The 17997-nt window shown below is 46.8% G+C and overlaps 1 long non-coding RNA gene across 1 annotated transcript in view; it reads right to left on the bottom strand.

Annotated features, from left to right (window-relative positions):
* Nucleotides 1–17997, bottom strand: part of LOC149474192 (uncharacterized) — a 114763-nt gene that overhangs the window by 69316 nt on the left and 27450 nt on the right. The gene's annotated exons all lie outside the window — the stretch shown is intronic.

The following is a 17997-nucleotide window of genomic DNA, read 5'->3' on the forward strand; positions in this document are numbered from 1 at the left end:
AAGAAAGGAAATTTGCAAAAACTGAACCAGCTTTAAAAAAAAATCTTTACAAGGGTGTGCTGTTTATTAAAGTGCATCTGATGCTAACAAAAAGGTTGCGTGCAAAGCATGAAATTATCACATGACCAAGCTGCCTGCGCCAACAAATTCCGCTGGCTTGAAGCAATAATCTCGCTGAAAGATCTTTAACATCTGGCATGCTTCTGGGTGTGTCAGATACCTGGCCCCTCTGTGCATTGTGGTTCCTTCGGCCAGCTCCGGTGTCCAATAGGGACATAGACCCGGGTGGAGGAAAACACAAGGCGCAGCAGGGGATTCTGGCATCTGATACTACTGGAAATGTGAAAAGCTGAATATCTTATTTGTATTATCTCTTCAACCAACAGAGTTTAGGAAACACGACAGGTGAGTATTAATTGTTTGCTTTGGAAGGAAACCTTTATTTTAAGCTTGAAAAGTAGTGCCAGATTTAATTTAAGGGTCACCCAAAGATTAATTTAAATCAGGAAACAATGCAATTGTCCTCACCTTCTCTGCTTGTCTAAGATCTTCACTTGAGTGAATGGTGGCGTCACCTTGGATTAGTCTGTAACCACAAAATATGCAAGACACAAAGAAAGGAGATCGCACCAGCTCCTAGTTGTCAAGGTCCTACCTTTTCCCAGAGGTTATGTTACTCCATGTGCTAGCATCCATCTTGGATTTCTGCTGAGCATGATGGGAATCTTTTATGCCTTCAGGTCTCTGAGGTCCATCCCCCAGAGGGGTGTGGCTGAGTACATATAAGCCTGGGATCTGCACATGCTCTTTGCACTTGTGTCTTGTGTCTTTGTCTTGCTACAGCTCTGTGTATACGCTCGTGACTCTTCTGGTATTCTGACTCGGCTTGTGACTAAGACCATTCTCTGCGTTTCCCTTTGATCTGACCTTCCGTTGCTGAACCCGGCCCGTGACCTGTGATTCTCTGTCTACTGTTCTGTACTGTTTTGTCCCGTTGTTATTGACCCGGCTTGTCTGACTACGCTATTGTCATTCTCACCAACTACACGCCATTGGCGGCAGCCATTACCGCAGCTGGGGTGTCTCGGGGGCCGCGACCTGGTCCCTGGTTGCGTCAAGTCCATCCCCACCATCAGGGGCCCTGGTGAAGGGCAGCCTGGGACTTAGACTCCGCGCCCTGAGGGACTTCAGTCTGTTGGTGGTGGTTGTCGTCAGCCAGTGCGTTACCCTGCCACTAGGCCTACCTGTCCGTTCCACAGCCCTGCCCTGACATTACACAAGTGCCATGAATCCTGACGGTGCAGGTACGCCTTCACTTCCTATGTTGGTTGCCAGACTGGATCAACAGGATCTCCTGTTGGATCAGTTCGCTCAGGCGTTGCAAACTCTGCTGGCACGCACCGCGCACCTTACTCCTGGTGTTATTAGGCCGGTTGTCACTCCGGTGGTCGCTCCCGCTGCTGTTCCGCTTGCTGTGCCTACCGCCGCGGCTGATGCGGCACCCGCGGTGTCCAGAGGTATGACCGGTTCAGCCCCTCTTCCACAGCGCTTTGGGGGTGAGCCGAGTCAGTGTCGTGGGTTCCTTAACCAGGTGGGGATTTACTTTGAATTAATCCCCTACGCTTTTCCGACTGAGAGGTCAAAGGTGGGTTTCCTCATCTCACTACTCTCAGACAAGGCCTTGGCCTGGGCGAATCCCTTATGGGAGAGGAATGACCCCGTGATTCACGAGTTTTCCGGTTTTGTCGATGCCTTCCGTAGGGTATTCGATGTACCGGCTCGCTCCGCCTCGGCTGCCAAGCTGCTCATGTCTATGCATCAGGGTTCACGGACCGTGGCCGAGTACGCCATAGAGTTTCGTACCCTGGCAGCAGAGGTGGGTTGGAACAATGAGGCTCTGGTGGCTGCGTTTTCTCAGGGTCTTTCTGATGGATTGAAGGATGAGATCGCAGCCAAGGAATTGCCTGTGGAGCTGGAAGCACTAATTTCCTTCCTGATCCTGATTGATACCAGGCTCAGGGAGAGGCCTTCACTCAAGGAACGCCTGCGGAGGCCTTCCAATCGACTGGCACCTGCGTTTTCTATCCCACCCATTCCTCTCTCTCCTCCCACGCCTCCTGGGGATAGATTGTCTGGTGGTGAGCCCATGCAGCTGGGGTTTGCTCGCCTTTCCGAGGGAGAGCGAGCCGCTCGGCGTCGGGAGGGTCGCTGCCTGTACTGTGGTCTTGGTGGGCACTTTCGGCAGTCCTGTCCGGTCCGTCCGGGAAACGCTCGCACCTGAGATCCTGTCGGGGACAGATCTTGGGTGGAGTCTCCTCGTCCCCGGCGTTCCGCAGAGATAAGCCACTGATCACCGTTGTCCTCTCTTGGGCAGAGGGCTCGGTGACGGCCCAGGCGTTGGTAGATTCTGGGGCTGGCGGGTTGTTTATGGACAGCTCGTTTGCTGCCCAGCACTCCATTCCCCTGCAGGCTCGAGTTACCCCATTGGTTCTCGAGGCGATAGATGGCAGGCCCCTGCAACCACCGCAGGTTACCCACGAGACTATGCCAGTTGAAGTAGCTATTGGGGCTGTTCACAGGGAGTTGGCCTGTTTCCAGGTGATTTCTTCTCCGCACTATTCGGTGGTTTTGGGGTATCCCTGGCTCCAGATGCACAATCCAACCTTCAATTGGCAAACTGCCGAGATTCTCTCGTGGTCTTCACAGTGTGGGGCCGGGTGCATCCGTGGGCCGGTTAAGGTGTTGTGTGCCTCCTCAGACTCTGCGTTGCCCACTGATTATGGGGAGTACCAGGACGTGTTTGATAAGGTACGCGCTGGTGCCTTACCTGCTCATCGTCCTTACGACTGCGCCATATCCTTGCAACCCGGTGCCACTCCTCCGCGTGGCAGGGTGTATCCTCTCTCGGTTGCGGAGAATAAGGCCATGGAGGAGTACGTTGCGGATGCGCTTTCCCGGGGGCACATTCGTAAGTCTACTTCCCCAGCAGGAGCGGGCTTTTTCTTTGTAAAGAAGAAGGGTGGTGAATTGAGGCCTTGCATCGATTATAGGGGTCTCAATCGAATCACCACTAAGAATGCCTACCCGATTCCCTTGATTACTGAGTTGTTCGACCGCCTTAAGGGGGCAACAGTCTTTACCAAACTTGACCTTAGGGCGGCGTACAACCTCGTACGGATCAAACAGGGGGATGAGTGGAAGACCGCGTTTAACACCAGAACCGGTCACTACGAATACCTGGTGATGCCCTTCGGGTTGTGTAACGCGCCCGCAGTTTTTCAGGAATTCATAAATGATGTCCTTCGTGACTTGTTGCAGCAGTGCGTGGTAGTTTACTTGGATGACATCCTGGTTTACTCTGCCTCCATGGAGTCCCATATCCAGGATGTCAAGCAGGTGCTGCAACGATTACGTGAGAACGAACTTTTTTGTAAACTTGAGAAGTGCGAATTCCATCGATCCCAAGTTGCCTTTTTAGGCTACATCATTTCTGCGGAGGGATTCTCCATGGACCCTCAGAAGGTTTCGGCAGTTCTGCAGTGGCCTCGTCCCAATGGCCTTCGGCCCATTCAGCGCTTTTTGGGTTTTGCCAACTACTATCGGAAATTCATCAGAAATTTCTCCACGCTGGCAAAACCTCTCTCTGACCTAACCAAGAAGGGGAGTAACCCTCACGAGTGGCCATCCGAGGCCATCGTAGCTTTTGAGGCTCTGAAATCCGCCTTCGCTTCGGCTCCGATACTGTCTCATCCCAATCCTGGATTGCCCTTCGTTCTTGAGGTTGATGCATCCGAGACAGGAGTAGGCGCTCTCCTGTCTCAACGTCGGTCGCCCGATGGACCCCTACTTCCCTGTGGGTTCTACTCCAGGAAGCTTTCCTCTGCAGAGTGCAACTACCAGATTGGAGATAGGGAGTTGTTGGCAATCATTCTGGCTCTCAAGGAATGGAGGCACCTGCTCGAGGGCTCCGCAGTTCCGGTCCTCATTCTTACCGATCATAAGAACCTGACTTATCTTTCGGAGGCCAAAAGATTGACACCCCGTCAAGCCAGATGGGCCTTGTTCTTGTCACGGTTCAACTATGTGGTCTCCTATTTGCCTGGTTCCAAGAATGTCAGGGCTGATGCATTATCGCGGCAATACTCTGAGTTGTCCAGGGAGGACTCTGAGCCAACCTCTGTCATACCTCCGGATCATATCCTGGCTGCCATTCGTACCAGTCTGACTTCTCCCCTTGGGGAGCAGATTTTGGCGGCTCAAACTGACGCTCCTCCCGAGAGACCGGAGGGTAGATGTTTTGTACCCGAGGGGTTGCGCACCCGTCTGCTGCGTACCTACCATAACTCCAAAACTGCCGGGCATCCGGGGAGGAACCAGTTGTCTTGGGTCGTCTCTCGGTTGTTCTGGTGGCCAACTCTCCGTGCCGACATCGCCTCTTATGTAGCGGCATGTTCGATCTGTGCCCAGAATAAATCTCCACGGCATCTTCCAATGGGTCTTCTGCAACCCATTCCCAATGGGGAGCGTCCTTGGTCACACCTGGGCATGGACTTTATTGTAGACCTCCCTGTGTCTCGGGGCCATACGGTCATCCTCATGGTCGTCGATCGTTTTTCCAAAATGTGCCATTGTATTCCACTCAGGAAATTACCAACAGCGCAAGAACTGGCCACGGTCTTTTCCAGGGAGATTTTTCGCCTGCATGGGTTGCCCAAGGTGATTGTCTCGGACCGCGGGAGTCAGTTCGTGTCCAGATTCTGGCGCGCCTTCTGCTCCCAGTTGGGCATTAGTCTCTCCTTTTCTTCAGCCTACCACCCGCAGTCCAATGGGGCTGCGGAGCGTTCCAATCAGGCCTTAGAACAATTCCTTCGGTGTTATATCTCGGACCATCAGGACGATTGGGCCGATCTCCTGCCTTGGGCTGAGTTTGCCAGGAACTCAGCGGTCAACTCCTCCTCCGGGATGTCCCCCTTCATGGCCAACTATGGGTACCAACCCGCGGTATTACCTGAGAGGTTCTCACCACAGGACATTCCGGCTGTGGAGGACCATCTTGCTGCCCTGCGTTCTTCATGGGGGCAGATCCAGAGGGCTTTGAGGGACTCGGCTCAGCGTCAGAAGTTCCAGGCTGATCGCAGACGGTTGCCCGCTCCTTCATACCAGGTCGGCGATCGGGTGTGGTTGTCTACTCGTAACCTCAATCTTCGGGTGCCCACACCCAAACTAGCTCCCCGTTTTGTCGGTCCTTTTCGCATTCTCCGCAAGGTGAATCCGGTGGCCTATGCCCTTGCCCTTCCACCTGGGATGCGGATCTCCAATATCTTTCATGTATCACTGTTGAAACCTCTGATCTGCAATCGCTTCACTACCTCTCTGCCTCGGCCCCGTCCCATTCGGGTTGACGGTCATGAGGAGTATGAGGTGAGCCGGATCCTGGACTCTCGATTGGTGCGCGGCCGATTACAGTTCCTGGTTCATTGGCGCGGTTATGGTCCCGAGGAGCGTTCCTGGGTTCCTTCCGCGGATGTCCATGCTCCTGCCCTCCTCCGCGCGTTTCATACCCGCTTTCCTCGGAAACCTTTTGTTGAGCCGCGGAGGGGGAGGGGCCCTTGAGGAGGAGGTACTGTCAAGGTCCTACCTTTTCCCAGAGGTTATGTTACTCCATGTGCTAGCATCCATCTTGGATTTCTGCTGAGCATGATGGGAATCTTTTATGCCTTCAGGTCTCTGAGGTCCATCCCCCAGAGGGGTGTGGCTGAGTACATATAAGCCTGGGATCTGCACATGCTCTTTGCACTTGTGTCTTGTGTCTTTGTCTTGCTACAGCTCTGTGTATACGCTCGTGACTCTTCTGGTATTCTGACTCGGCTTGTGACTAAGACCATTCTCTGCGTTTCCCTTTGATCTGACCTTCCGTTGCTGAACCCGGCCCGTGACCTGTGATTCTCTGTCTACTGTTCTGTACTGTTTTGTCCCGTTGTTATTGACCCGGCTTGTCTGACTACGCTATTGTCATTCTCACCAACTACACGCCATTGGCGGCAGCCATTACCGCAGCTGGGGTGTCTCGGGGGCCGCGACCTGGTCCCTGGTTGCGTCAAGTCCATCCCCACCATCAGGGGCCCTGGTGAAGGGCAGCCTGGGACTTAGACTCCGCGCCCTGAGGGACTTCAGTCTGTTGGTGGTGGTTGTCGTCAGCCAGTGCGTTACCCTGCCACTAGGCCTACCTGTCCGTTCCACAGCCCTGCCCTGACACTAGTACAGTAACCATTTATTGAATGCATACAAAACAAATAGATGTGCACTCACAATTGCAGGCATGTGTTACATACATCAGCATCACACTGCACCCTGTCTCCTCTCTGCTTGTGGGACAGATCAGCTGCTGGCTGCCATGTCGACTGTATTGTGGACCCACACTCACACAGGCTGTCAGATCTCATGCCCACAGTGGGGCAGAGGAGTGCTGTCGGTGGCCTGTCAGCTGACGCTTTATCTGGCACTTCGTGGATGAGAAAATCAGCAAAGGATCAGTGATGGATGGATACACTGCCAATTTAGTGACACACCGTTGCTATGACAACGCGTTTCGAAGGGCGGAGCCTCCTTTATCAAGTTCATAAGGCAACAACCCACATGGAAGAAAAATATATCTGAAATATATTTTTTAAATATTCTTCCCAAATATATTGCCATGTATTTGAAATGCTACAATTTTGGCCATATTCAATATATTTCAAAATATATTTCAATAACTATATATATATATATATATATATACTGCATGTTGAAATGCGTTTTTTTTACAAAATATATGAAAAATATTTTAAAACTACATTTCAAATATACTGTATGCCTTTAAAAATACAAATCTATATTTTTGGAATGAATTTACAAATATATGTTAAAATTACTTTTTTACATGTTAAAAAAATCTGAAAAATATATTTAAATAAATATATTTTTAAAAATATATTTTTAAAAAATATTTTTACATATAAATAAATAAAAAAAAATTAATATATTTTTACATATATTTGTAAATGCATTCCAAAAATGTAGATTTGTATTTTTAAAGACATACAGTATATTTGAAATGTATTTTTAAAAATATTTTTCATATATATATATATATATATATATATATATAAAATGAAGGAAATACGTATTTGATCTCCTGCTGATTTTGAATGTTTGCCCACTCACAAAGAAATGATCAGTCTAAAAATCGAATGGTAGGTGTATTGTAACACTGATAGACAGAATAACAACAAAAAAATTCAAAATAAATGCATGTCTAACAAATTATGCACTGATTTGCATGTTCATGAGTAAAATAAGTATTTCATCCCCTTCACAAAACATGATTTAGTACTTGGTGACAAATCCCTTGTTGGCAATCAGAGGTCTGATATTTCCTGTAGTTGGCCACCAGGTTTGCACACAGCTCAGGAGGGATTTTGGCCCACTCCTCTTGGCAGATCCTCTCCAAGTCTTTAAGGTTTGGTGGCTGAGGTTTGGCAACTCGAACTTTCAACTCCCTCCAAAGATTTGCAATCGGATTAAGGTCTGGAGACTGGCTAGGCCACTCCAGGACCTTAATGTGCTTTTTCTTGAGCTACTCTTCCTTTGTTGCCTAGGCTGTGTGTTTTGGGTCATTGTCATGCTGGAACACCCATCCACGACCCATTTTCAGGTTCTCACCCAAGATTTGACAGTACATTGTCCCGTCCATCGTCCCTTTGATGCGGTGCAGTTGTCCTGTGTGACGGGAGTGACTTTGGGTGGGGGGCCCATGGAACACAGCCCCCTTTGGAGAGGTGGGGAGACCCCTGTCTCAGCTCCCCATATCCCTTTTATGTGTAAGTCACCCTGTGCCTATTAGGGGTACAGGGTGAAATGTCATAAAATTGTGTAGACATGTATAGGTGGGGTGTGGGGGTTGTTCATTGTTTAATGCCAAGTGGTCCTATTGTTCTATTGTGTCTTGCTTGGGAGCAAGCTATTATGGGATGTATGTGTTTATGTGTATTGGCTTGGTGGGAGGTGTCTGCTGTGTGTCTCTTGTTACTAAATGTATTGCCCCGCCCTGTGTATATATCTTGTGTCTGTGTTAAAATAAAGCAGTCCACTTCCTGTTTTAAGACAAGTCTGGTGCTGTCTCGTCTTGTGTGGTCAGCGGTGGTGTCCGTGGATCTGTGTTCGGACAGGGAAGCGGTAGTCTAACGGTAATACCCTAGTGCAGTCGGGGTTCGGTTCCGTTTCATCCTGTCCCCTTAGCAGAAAAACACCCCAAAGCAGAATGTTTCCACCACCATGTTTGACAGTTGGAATAGTGTTATTGAGGTCATAGGCAACATTCCTCCTCCAAACACAACGAGTTGAGTTGATGCCATAGAGCTTGATTTTGGTCTCATCTGACCACAACACTTTCAACCAGACCTCCTCTGCATCATTCAGATGTTCAGTGGCAAACTTTAGACAGGCCTGGACATGTGCTTTCTTGATTAAAGGGACCTTGCAGGCACTGCAGGATTTCAATCCTTGTCGGCGTAGTGTGTTACCAATTGTTTTCTTGGTGACTGTGGTCCCAGCTGCCTGGAGATCATTGACAAGATCCTCTCGTGTAGTTCTGAGATGATTCCTCACTGTTCTCATGATCATTGACACTCCACCAGGTGAGATCTTGCATGGTGCACCAGACCTAGGGAGACTGACAGTTGTTTTGTGTTTCTTCCATTTGCGAATGATTGCACCAAAATCCCTCCTGAGATGTGTGCAAACCTGGTGGCCAACTACAGGAAACGTCTGACCTCTGATTGCCAACAAGGGATTTGCCACCAAGTACTAAGTCATGTTTTATGAAAGGAATCAAATACTTATTTCCCTCATGAACATGCAAATCAGTGCATCATTTGTTAGACATGCATTTCTTTGAATTTTTTGTTGCTATTCTGTCTCTCAGTGTTACAATACACTTACCAGGGGCGGACTGACAACTCATGGGGCCCCCGGGCAATAGGGGATCATGGGGCCCCTGTGTCCTTGCCCAAACTCAAAAAAGCCTATGAAAAAGGTACCAGGGGCATCTCATTGGGCCCCTTACTGACCCCGGGCCCTCGGCCAGTGCCCGCGTTTCCAAATGGTCAGTCCGCCCCTGACACCTACCATTCAATTTTTAGACTGATTACTTCTTTGTGAGTGGGCAAACATTCAAAATCAGCAGGGGATCAAATACTTATGTCCTTCACTGTATATATATATATATATATATATATATATATATATATACATATATATATTTATTGAAATATATTTTGAGATATATTGAAAATGGCCAAAATTGTAGCATTTCAAATATATGGCAATATATTTGTGAAGAATATTTTTTAAATATATTTCAAATATATTTTTCTTCTATATGGGAAAAGTATTAGCCTGACTTCACCCTGTACAGATTGGTTGACTCTAATAATTAAGAGTAATTATATCTGTTGTGCCCATATGAATTTATCAATATAGTTAGGAAAGGCTTAAATGTTCTGTTTATGGCACCTAGTCTGAGTCTGCTGGTCACTAAAGAGTTAACCAATCTGTCCAACATGAATTCAGGCTATTTAAGAGTAAGTACCATGTTGCCCTATGAACTTTATAAAGGAGGCTCCACCCTCCGAAATGCATTGTCATAGCAACGGTGTGTCACTCAGTAGTGTATTCATCCCTGATCTTGGTTTTCCCTTCCATGAAGTGTCAGATACAGCGTCAGCTGTTGGGCCGCTCGTAGAGCTCTTCTGCCCTGCTGTGGGCTGGAAATCTGAAAGCCTGTGTGAGTCCACAGTGCAGTTGACATGGCAGTAACAGCTGATTGGTTACACAAAGAGCGAGGAGACAGGGCGAGATTTGTGTGCAGTGTGATGCTGATGTATTGGACGATACACCTAACACATACCTACAATTGTAAAGGCACATCCGTGTGGTTTTTATCCATTCAATAAAAGGTTACTGCACTAGAAGAGGGTACACTCTCCTTTCTTTGTGTCTTTTTCAGTTTTCAGTGTCCCACTGGTCCTGAGAGCAGCAAGGCTTCCCTGGATTCAGTTTCCTTATTGAATCAAATTGCTAAACTGTAGACTCTGGACTTAGTCAAGCAGGTTACTTGTGGAAGTAATGCATGATGCTAGTATATTGTGTTTACAAGACCTTGCAAGAGTGTCTCCTGACCAAGTGAGAGGTCAATTTGAGTCATCAGCTCAGAGTGTCTCCTGGCCAAGTGAGAGGTCAATTTGAGTCATCAGCCCAGAGTGTCTCCTGGCCAAGTGAGAGGTCAATTTGAGTCATCAGCCCAGAGTGTCTCCTGGCCAAGTGAGAGGTCAATTTGAGTCATCAACCCAGAGTGTCTCCTGGCCAAAGTGAGAGGTCAGTGTGGTGCATCAGACCAAGGTGAGGCAATAAATGGTTACTGATCCACCTCGAAAGCTAGCAAACTTAAATGTTACTTGGCTAGTTTCTCTCCAGGCTGGATGTTCTTCATTCAGGGAAATACCGCATTATGGTCACTAGATAGAGCTGATGATCATAGGAAATAAATAATCACTATGATTGTCCCCTCCTTCTAGTGGCCATAATGGAGTATTTTCCTGATTCATGCTTTTCTTGTGTCTAACGAATATCTGACCTGGAGAGAAAAAAAGAAAGAAAAGCCTAGTAGCATTCAATGTTTTGGAGCCCTAATGTATTTATTTTATTACCAATTTTAAATGTAACAAGCCAATTCTTTTTAGCGGCTACAACATTTCCCCTTCATCAGGGCTTCAAATGGTAGTTCAAATAAAGTATTCGATTAGCAAGGTAAAGGTGAGGGTAATTGAGCTCAAAATCTGGCTAAAGTGCAGCCAAAGCTCTTTTAACTGTACTTCTATGGATCACATGAGTACAGTTTGTTCTGCACTCCTATGACCCATTTTCAGCTGACAGTGGGCTGAAGAACGCTGTTGGCTAATGTCACAGAGCCGTTCCAGGCTGGGGAAGGATTATGACCATATGGACGGGATCTACCCCAGAGTCTGGAGCGACTGGCTTAGCCTCTCAGCTCCCTCCCTCCCCCTCCGCAGCCCAGCGCTCCAATAAGTGCAGGAGGGGTAGAGTAGAGAGCCATGACTGACAGTCACCGCTCTCTGCTCAGATCGGCTGTGAGAACTCAGCGATCAGCGGTCATGTGATTGTTGAGTTCTCTCCCTTAGAGCTGGTGTGGGGCAGATGCAGCATGGGACAGATTCTGCGACCACCTAGGTCAGTTTGACTTTTTAAAAAAAATGTTCCCCATACTTTGTTTTTAAACCTTATGTGAACATCTGGCTTTCAGGTGACGTACAGGTGACAGCCCTGGTGGTTACACTTTCAAAAGTCAGAAAAGGTCAGGACAGTTAATAGTAATTGCTGATTGGATGCTACAGGTTAGTACAATTTGCAGACAGCCTGATGTCTTGTGCCTGGTACACACGTTGGTAATATCTGACTACAGTTACAAAAATTCTCATAAGACAGAATACAACTTTGAAGGTGATGGAATGTATTGTATTGCATCCTAATGCATTGTCTTGTTTCTGAGCAGGTGCGATCTTGATTTTGTACAAATTTTTTGATGAATACTGTACTGAAAAGTGTTCATTCTGTTATCCTGTTATCTGTTTTTGTGCTTGTCCCTAATAACACGACATGAACTGTCATGATCGTCTCTCGAAAGCTATATACTAACAGATTATTGGATGAGCACTCTGAAAACATTTTTTTTATTTCTGCCTGATTTTTTCATCATGTGTACTAGGCTGAAAGAGATTTTATGAAATAGTGATGTGTAGATTGGTGTGAAAAACAGGTAAATTGCTCATTTTTCTATTCTGAATACAGTAGATGTATGAAGATCTGCCCAGTCTGCAAAGAACCATGCAATTCATGATTCATGGCTGCCTGGATTCCTGAATGGTATGATTCTCTGCAGATAACACAATTCTAGAAGGATCGGGGAAAATGTTTCTAAATTAAAGAATTATGTGGACTGTCATCGTATATCTTTGGAAAATGCTGCTTGACTGTTAAACTGACCTTTTGGATTTGGTACTTTGTGAATCAGAGACTCTGGAGTGCATATTTATTCCAGGTCCCTGGCTCAAAGTATTGAAGTGAGAGTGAAAGTATAGGATAATGGTTCCATCTAGTGGCACAGTGTACACATTACAATAGCAAAGGACTGGATTTATTATTTAGTACAGGTACTTATATAGCGCTGTCAATTCATGCAGTGCTTTACATATATATTGTACATTCACATCAGTCCCTAACCCTCAAGGGGTGTACAATCTAAGGTCCCTAACTTACATTCATACATACACATACTAGGGCCAATTTAGACAGGAGCCAATTAACCTACCAGCATGTCTTTTGAGGGTAGAAGGAAACCAGAGTACCCAGAGGAAACCCATGCAGGGACAGGGAGAACATGCAAACTCCAGGCAGGTGGTGCCATGGTTGGGATTTGAACCAATGACCCTAGTGCTGCCAGGTGGAAGTGCTAACCATATAGCCACTGTGCTGCCCATTAGAACTTTTTCCATTTTATTTATGTATTATATACTTATATATCGCCATCAATGTATGCAGCACTTTACATATATATTGTACATTCACATCAGTCCCTGCCAGCAGGGAGCGTACAATCTAAGGTCCCTAACTCACATTCAAACATACACATAGTAGAGCCAATTTAGACAGGAGCCATCAGATTACATCAATTATTATTACAACAATGGCATTTTTTTCTTCAGCCTGTATAAGCAGCTATGTGAGCCTATGTGTCCATACACATTAGTGTGTTTACAGGCATATTTGCAGAAGAGCGTATTTAGGCAGAAAAAAAACATCAGAATCGCAGTTCTGAGAGGAGCTCTCGGGTGGAAAAAACACTTGACACTCATAAATGCAGCATTTTAGAGCATTTAATGTTTTCAAGTATACATTGAAAAACAAGCAGAGGTGAATTTTTTTTGGGGAAAAAACGCCTATAAAAGCAAATGCCCACAAACTCTGTAATAATGCCATTATGATCATTTTTATACTGATTTTTCTGCCAGAGGTTTTGGCATTTTTTCAATCTAGTGTGCACAGACCCTCAAGGTGTTCAAACAAATTGTACATGTATATGTATGACAGTAAATAAACCTTCTATGTTGGATGTAGTATGTTATAGTAATTTACAGCCTTAAAGTGGAAATTTAGTCTGAAAATTAAGTCCTGTTAGATCACTTCAGGCTTTGTAAAACATTAAAAATAAGTTCCTATACTGTATAAAATCCAGCAAAACACTTTCTCAACCTGCTCTGCACATGCTCATTTGCTCTCTGTTTTTCAACACTGTTCTGAAAATGTAGAGGCCGATCTGCTGACAGCCTAAAGATTTATTGCTGCTCAGGGGCTCTGACAAAATTAAAATTATACATAACACATATAATAGACCATTCTTTACTAAATTCCAGCTTCATGGATAGGTCAATTACGTTCCATCTAAGAAGATGTCTTCAGATGGACTTTGAGACCTTGAAACCTCAACGCATTTCAGCTCTTAACGAGCCTTCATCAGGAGAGGGAAAAATGGTCTAGAACTGTTATAGTTGAATGTGATTACATGCTCTGTCACCTTAACTAGTGGCTCCGCCCTGGAAAGAGACACAAGTCTGAGGGCACGGCAGCCATCGTGGGAAGTTAGTGAGAGTGTGTATAGACAGCAATAGAAGAGGATTTACAATGCTGTATTCCGTGATGATACTTATAAACCTGTTCATACATTAAGAGTGGAGCAATAAAGGAATGGTGCATCCAGCAGCAAAGGCCTCATCTCTCAGCAGAGAGAAAGTATAACAAGAAAGAACGCACATTTGGATAAACACCACATGTTTACATAAACAAAAATAGATTGATTCATATAACAAAGGCTACTTATACATAAAAAAAAGTATACTAAAAAAAACACATAGAAGGGGTGTGTCTAAGATGGCGACTGGAGCTGCCACATAGGGAAGAGCTTTGCCATCTCAGATCGATAATCCACATCCATCCTGGGGGTAGCGAGATCCTGATACTATCAGAGACCCCTGCGGACCTGGCCTGCTGTCTGGAGAGGGGAATCGGGTTGGTTTGACCCCCTCCGAAGTGCCGGCGGTTCACGGCCTACTATGGCCTATGCAGCCTGCCGTGGCCTCCATGCAGACTGGATCCAGCCTCATCACTCATCTGGGTGCTGCTGCCCTGCTGCCAGGAGCCTGGTGAGGTTAGCTGCTGTCTGGGGTAGGGTGGTCCCTCCATTGGCCCCTAACTCCCACTCTGGGGACCAGAGGCCTGTTGGGGCCCACATTCAGGGGAGTCTGTGTGCCCATCCTGGGGGTGAGGCAGTCCGGCCTTGTCCGAGAGCCTGTAGGGGGCTTGTGCTGCCCCCCTGAAGATTTGCAAAGTTATACTCTGCAGGGCGCTGGCAGCCCCATGCCATGATTGGCTCCTACTTTGGGCTTGGGCTCTTTCTGGAGGCCACACCTGGGCCGCCTGCAACACCTGTGGCATCTGAATGTGAGAGTGTGGCTCCAAAACCTCCCTTCCCCTTAAAGTGATAGTGTTCTGCAATACCACAGACTGAGCTGCATATCTCCTGCATGGCTTCATCTCTATGCTGGTTTATACTTATTCAATCATATGTGGGGGCCAAATACCTATATTTCACGTCAATTGTTATAGTAACCATTTTCTCTGCCGCTGCAAATTAATATTGGGGATGAATAGAGGAAAGGCTTCGACCGCTGGCAGAAGAACCAAAACTACACAAGCTGCAAAAATAGTCAGCCCTCGGGGGCTAAGGAAGGGTTCACCATGGCCACATCCCCCTCCCATGAGCCCAATCCACCTGTCGCACCTGTGGACTTTAATACACTCCTGGCCTCCTATCCCACGTCCCATGTTCTTCTTGCTGGTGATTTTAATCTTACTCCAGACCCTAGTGTTGATAAATTATATCCTGACGCCAGCGGGGAGTCGGAGTTGGCCAAGTGGGTGGAGCTTTACCAGTTCACGGATGTATGGAGGTGGAAACATCCTGGGACCAGAGCCTATACCTGTCACTCAGCATCACACAGAACTGTCTAGAATTGATCTTTATTTTATACCTGAACTTTTAGCAAGGGTTTGGGAGATTTACTTCCTTCCGCGAAGCATTTCAGACCATACTCCACTCTTTCTTAGATTGAGTATTACTGATGCCCCGATGGAAAGGTCTGGAGGTTATCTCGGTATTGGATCACTGATCCTGATTTAGAACCCCCTATAGGGAAGGCCTTGGAGCATTATTGGGACTCTAATGAGAATACTGCTGTGCCTACTACTACCTAGGAGACTTGTAAGGCTACCCTTTAGGGGCCAGTATCGGTCCCTAATAGGGGGGCTGCAGGTTAGACGACGGGAGGAAGTGGACTTGGTGGACCAGAGGGTGCAGGAAGCTAAATCCAATTATGTGCTCAATCGAGATCCTGTTAGTCACTACGACTTACAACTAGCTACCAGGAATGCTTTATTGTTACGTACAGAGGCCTCCAGGAAGGTGATGCTCCATCAAAAACAGCGTATTTTTGAACAAGGAGATAAAGCGGGCCACCTACTGGCTTGGTGGGCTAGAGAACAATCTGTCCTATCCAATATTGCCCTTATACAGGCTGAAGACGGTTCCAGGATCCTTGATCCGATCTCAATCAACCGTTGTTTTGCCGACTATTATGTGAGTATATATTCCTCCAAAGCTACTTTCATGCCACAGGATTTGTCCCGCTATTTGGATCATGTTGACCTGCTGTCTCTCTCTGTGGTCCAGAAGGAGCAGTTGAAGGCACCGATTTCCTTGGAGGAGATCCAGGAGGCGATTGGCACTGTCCAATCTGGCAAAGCACCGGGCCCGGATGGCTTTCCAATTGAATTCTACAAAACATACATTGAGCAAATGGCTCCTTGTTTTCAAACACTTTTTAATGCACTACTTGAGACAAGACCTCTGTCCTCTGACATGCTTCAAGCAGTGATAGTGGTGATTTTGAAGCCTGGGAAGGACCCGACTCAATGCTCCTCCTATTGGGCAATCTTCCTGTTGAACACTGATGTGAAAGAACTCGCCAAGGTGCTTGCTAGGAGACTGTGTTCGGTTATCTCTGCGGTGGTACACCATGACCAGATAGTTTTATGCCAGGGTAGGGTACTGATATTATAATATGAAGACTGTTCACCCATATCTTTGCAGCTTGCGACAGTGATGACCCTGGGGTGGTGCTGTCCCTGGATACCGAGAAGGCCTTCAATTCGGAGTATCTATGGGAAACTCTGTGCCGCTTCGGATTTGGCCCTAACTTCATTGCTTGGATCAGATGCCTGTACAGTGCGCCACTGTACTCATAATATCCTTTCCCCCCCGTACGCTCTCTGTAGGGGCACTCGGCAGGGCTGTCCGCTTTCGTCGAGCTTGTTTGCCTTAGCAATTGAACCTTTAGCCTGCCTGATCTGCTCTTCCAATTCCTTACATGGCCTACCGGTGGCCGACTGGAAAGATAGGGTTTCCCTGTATGTGGATGACACTCTGTTATATTTGAGGGACTGTAATTTGTCTCTTAGAGAGGTGCTTTGTCTCATAGATCACTTCGGCAGATACTCCGGAATATGCATTAATTGGGAGAAGTCAATTCGGTTTCCTCTTGCGCCCTGGCCCCTGCCTGATATTTCCTTTGCCCCTATTAGATCGGTCTCTCAATTTAAATACTTGGGTGTAACGGTGCAGGGGGACTTGATGAAGTACCTAGTGGAAAATCTTCATCGCCTCCTGAAACAGCTGCAGACTAAATGTACTACTTGTCTTCCCTTCCTATTAGCACCATAAGCCGGGTTAATCTTTTCAAAATGATATTTCTACCTTAACGTATCTATTTATTTCGGCATACGCCGGTGCAGATCCTGCAATCCTTTTTCTGTCACGGGGGTGGTGTCATTTCTGCATTTATTTGGGCTGGAAGGACCCCTAGACTTTCCCGATCTACTCTGCACCTACCTATTAAACGTTTCAGCCTGGCACTGCCTAAACTGCTTTTATAGTACTGGGCAGCTGTTCTGGTCATGGTGCACTGGTTGCTCTCCCGGCCTAGGGATAATGCTGCAGTGATCCTGGAGATATTGGGTTTGTATGCAGAACTTCGTAACCTAATTCATAGAGGTCCAAAATCCAACTCGGCCATCACTCTTCCTATGCTGACGACCCTGAGGGTGTGGAGTCAGGCTAGAGTTCAATTTAGTGTAAACAACTCCTACTCCCCTCACACACCGCTCTGGGGCAACCCTGCCCTCCCCCATGATATCGGATCCAGTGGTGTGGGCTCAATATGGCATTAAAACTTTGCATCCTGGTGGCATCCTGCTTCCTTAAAACTCAAACGCATTTATGGCCTGCCTAACCGGATGTGTTTCAGGTTTTTACAATTGCGTCCTGCAGTGGACGCTCAATTTTCTTCTCCAACTACCATTCAGACTGACCCTTTAGAAAACTTGTTGTTAATGGAGGACTTGTCTAAACTATTGTCCTCTCTCCATTCTCTGTTGCTACCCCTATCTACCCCTAGAAAGCAGTTGCTTTATGATAAATGGCACACAGACCTCCCATCTCTGTCGGAGGATGATTGGGAGGATTATCTTTTACAGTGCCTCCCTACCATGATCTCGACTGGGGACCACTTCATACAGCTCAAATTTATCCATAGAGTATATTACACCCCGCGGCACTTGGCTATTATATATCCTGATAGATCAGCAACATGTACTCGCTGTGATGTGGCGGTGGGCACGTTTTTCCATATGTTTTTGGAATGCTCCAAGCTTCTTCCCTTTTGGGCTGCGGTGCTAAATACTATTAACAGGGCTTACAATTTCGAGTCT

This window comes from Staurois parvus, unplaced genomic scaffold (assembly GCF_062004578.1).
Source record: "Staurois parvus isolate SC_StPar_1 unplaced genomic scaffold, SC_StPar_1.0 ptg000010l, whole genome shotgun sequence".
Classification (NCBI taxonomy): Eukaryota; Metazoa; Chordata; class Amphibia; order Anura; family Ranidae; genus Staurois; species Staurois parvus.